The sequence below is a fragment of the Arachis ipaensis genome, chromosome B09, assembly GCF_000816755.2.
Source record: "Arachis ipaensis cultivar K30076 chromosome B09, Araip1.1, whole genome shotgun sequence".
NCBI classification, from domain to species: Eukaryota; Viridiplantae; Streptophyta; class Magnoliopsida; order Fabales; family Fabaceae; genus Arachis; species Arachis ipaensis.
Genome location: NC_029793.2, coordinates 6,420,138 through 6,424,238, shown reverse-complemented (window position 1 = coordinate 6,424,238; position 4,101 = coordinate 6,420,138). Strand labels below are relative to the sequence as shown.

The 4,101-nt window shown below is 31.8% G+C and overlaps 1 long non-coding RNA gene across 1 annotated transcript in view; it reads right to left on the bottom strand.

The window, feature by feature from the left end:
• LOC110266490 overlaps window positions 1–1,897 on the bottom strand; it is an 8,812-nt gene extending 6,915 nt beyond the window's left edge. Inside the window, exons 1-2 of the long non-coding RNA XR_002353895.1 lie at window positions 1,816–1,897; window positions 68–79 (exon numbers count right to left, since the gene is read on the bottom strand). This is a non-coding gene — a long non-coding RNA (uncharacterized LOC110266490). The remainder of the gene's footprint in view (window positions 1–67; window positions 80–1,815) is intronic.

Below are 4,101 nucleotides of genomic sequence, written 5' to 3'. Positions count from 1 at the left end.
TAATTCTCAATGTAATTATTATGTAAAATTGATAATTGAGAATGATTAAATAACAACTTAATCAAACATGTCAAATCATCTAATAATTTTTAATTAATATTTTTGCATAAAGATAACTTCACCCTGAATTTTTATCTTTTTTATTGCACATAATAATTTTGTATAAAATTTACCAAATTGATAGATACTATTTTTTTAATACAAATTTTAAAAATAGTGGATATATACAAAATATATTTTAGAAAAAATGCTATGCATCAAATCCTCTAATTCTCTTTCGGAAATTCTCGATTCTCTTAATGTTAGTTAATGTTAGAGTGTGATATTATATCATACAAAATTTAAGTGAGATTAAGAAAAGAAAATATAAAAGAAACTATGTTTATATATTCATATTTAGGAAACAGAATCTAAGTATTGCATGAAAATATCAATGCCTAAACACAAATAAAAAGACTTATAAAATATAAAAATACTATTTGCACATCAAAAATCAACCACTAAATTAATTATTATATATTTATGTACAAATATATATTATTTAACTTATTTTAAAGAAAAAGTCTAGAGGATCAGCAACTTTTTCAAATTTTGGCCAGTATAACCAGCAAAGAAAAGTGAGTCATTGGATGAAATCTCATACCAATCTCACACCATTAAAATCATGAGTGATAGCTATTTGATAGCTACAAATCACAAAAGTTACTACCCCTTAACACTCCTCAATTTTTAATATATATTTTATATTTTAATATATATTTTATATTAATAATTTATTTGATAAGTAACTTTTTATATATATATCTAACATATTTGTATAAAATATTAGACTCTTTTATTATAATAACTATATATTTTTTTAAATGAATTTTGAAGATCATGTAACTCATCAGACTAAATCATCGTTTAAGTGTATCAGCACCAAATTTCTTTCAACCTTCTTTTAAACGATTAGATTGAAATTAAGATTTTTTAGATATATATACACATTAAAACAAAAAAATTATAATATTTATAAGTATTAGAACAAATTTATAATAATTGGGAGAAAAGCTGCTTCAATCAAAGGTTAAAATATATGTTTAAGAGTATAGGACAAATTATCCATAAAAAGTATAAATCCATAAATCAAATGTGAGCCATAACAATATACAATCAGAAAGTCCACCAAATAAACTAACTTACAAAACTCAACTTATATATTTTCACGTAATAAAATTATGATTTATGCTTTCATGTAATATTAAATTTATGTAAAACCATTTTCTTTTGTGAACTACATATTATTTTTGCTGTAAAAGGAATACAAGTTTTTAGTAAAATTATTTTTTCTCCTGAAGAAAACTGTAAATATAAGCATGCATACTAATCATGACCATGTATAATAAACTTCAAATGTTATAATTCTTCGTTACATGCCAATGAGTTATACCTCAAATGGCATAATCTCCCCATACTCAATTAAGAGGTTGCAGATTCGAGTCTCCTATCTTTGGTTAAAAAAAAAATGTTTCGTTACATAATGGACACTTCAATACATACATAGATGTAAGTTGTAGACCGTGAACATCAAAGTCTCTAACTCTAATTAGAAATGTTTATAGGTTGATAATAGCATTTGAGATGATGAAGACTCTGCTGGAATGGAAGTAGAATTCTAATTTGTAAAAAGGAGAATTAAATAGGCACATATCAATATGAATGAAGATAATAAATGACATATCTCAATGAATGTGTAACGATCACTATATCAAATAGGCACATATCAATATGAATGAAGAAAGAACCATCAAAGTAGCAAGTGGAAGCTTACACGAAATGGCTCATAGATAAAGAGGGAGAGCCATGGCAAAATATTTTGTGGTATATTCCGGATAAATTCCCTCAAGCTATAAAATATTGGGTTTTTTCTCTCCTTTGTGAGGCCCAAATCCAACATTTTGGAGGTGTATTCTTGCACCCCAGTGTCACAATCCTAATTCAGATTTTTGGGGGTCATTGAGAGTGAGAGAGAGTAGCCACCAAGTGAGAGAGAAGGGGAAAAACAGAATTTCCGTTTTTGTCCAAAGCAGTAAATTTCAAATGGCAGTTTCTCAGTTGTTCACCATTGGATCGGCTTGAAATTTAAACTGTATGTTTCTATCATCTTGTTATTCATTCTGGTTAGTGGAGATGTTGATTGGAGATTTTCAGTGGGAGAAATTGGCTTCGCAAGAGAGAAATTAGGTTTCCCGTTTTTACACAGAGCAGCAATCTTGGAACGGCAGTTTCTCATTCTTTCACGGTTGGATTGACGTGAAATTTGAACTGTAGATTTTTCACATCTTGTTCTTCATTTTGGACGGTGGAGATTTTAATTAAAGGTCTGCAAAGGGAGAAATTGGCTTCGACAGCAGCTCTTTTTTTTTGGGTATATTTCATCTTCTTGCTTCTAATTTGTAAGCTTTAGTGCTTTGATGTTTTGGTTGGTTATATGCACGTTTTTGTGCTTTATTTGAGACTCTCTTGTACCTCATTTGATTATAGTGGAGCTATTTCATTGGTCTGGACGACTCGTGGTTTTTACCTCTCACATTGAGGGGGTTTTCCACGTAAAAATCTCGGTGTGTTCTTATTATTGCTTTACTTGCTATATTTGCTTGTTGTAGTTGCTGCCATATTGTGTTGTGAGTATTTTCATATTTTTCTTGTGTTGGACATTTGTGTCGTTTCCGCTGTTAGGCTCTTTCATACTGGTATTAGAGCTTGTTGGTATTTTTCTGGGCTTGTGATTTTGTGAACAATGGAAGCTAATACTAATACTAGTAGGATGATCACTCTTAATTGTCCTAATTATGATTTGTGGAAGTCAAAAATGGAAGATTTGCTTTATGTCAAGAATTTTCATCAACCAGTTTTTGGTACAGAGAAGCCTAATGATAAGTTTGATGATGATTGGACTTTGTTGCATAGACAAGTCTGTGGATATATTAGGCAGTGGGTTGACGATAATGTGTTGAACCATATTATTGGAGAGACACATGCTCGGACTCTTTGGATTAAGCTTGAACAGTTGTATGCTCGAAAAACTGGGAATAACAAGATGTTTTTGATCAAGCAATTGTTGGCTTTGAAGTATACAGATGAGACATCAATGACAGATCACTTGAATAATTTTCAAGAAATTATGAATCAGTTATCTTCCATGGGTATCAAGTTTGATGAAGAGGTTCAAGGATTGTTACTTCTTGGCTCCTTACCAGACTCGTGGGAAATTCTCAGAATGTCATTGTCAAATTCTGCTCCTGATGGTGTAATCTCTATGGATCTTGCCAAGAGCAGTGTTTTGAATGAAGAGATGAGAAGAAAGTCACAAGGTACATCGACTACACATTCAGATGTTCTTGTTTCTGAGTCTAGGGGGAGAAGCAAAAGTCGAGGTTCTAAAGGTAGAGATCAAAGCAGAAGCAAGTCTCGAGGAAAGTATAAGAATATTGAGTGTCATCATTGTGGTCAAAAGAGACATGTAAAGAAATTTTGTTGGCAGCTAAAGAAGGAGAAAGCCAAGGCAAGTAAAGACAAGAGCACAAATAAAGATGATGGTAGCAAGGAAGACAAGGTTAATGTAACTCATGATGATTTTCTTGTTGTTGAGGAGTTTGAATCTATTAACCTTGTTGATAATAGCACTAGTTGGGTGATTGATAGCGGTGCTTCTATTCATGTTACATCTAGGAGAGATTTGTTTACGTCTTATACTCCTGGTGATTTTGGTGATGTGAAAATGGCTCATCAAGGTGTTGCAAAATGTGCCGGTGTTGGATAGGTTTGCTTGGAAACCTCCAACGGTACCAAGTTGACTTTGAAGCGTGTGAAGCATGTTCCAGATATTCGATTGAACTTACCTTCTGTTGGTAAGTTGTGTGATGAAGATTTGGATAGCTCATTCTCTCGTGATAGTTGGAAGCTCACCAAGGATTCAATGGTTGTTGCTAGAGGTACTCGACACTCTACTCTTTATTTAACTCAAGCAAAGATTGTGAAAGATGTTGTTAATGCTGCTGAGTTTGTTGATGAAACTGATTTATGGCATAAGAGATTATGTCATATGAGTGAGAAGGG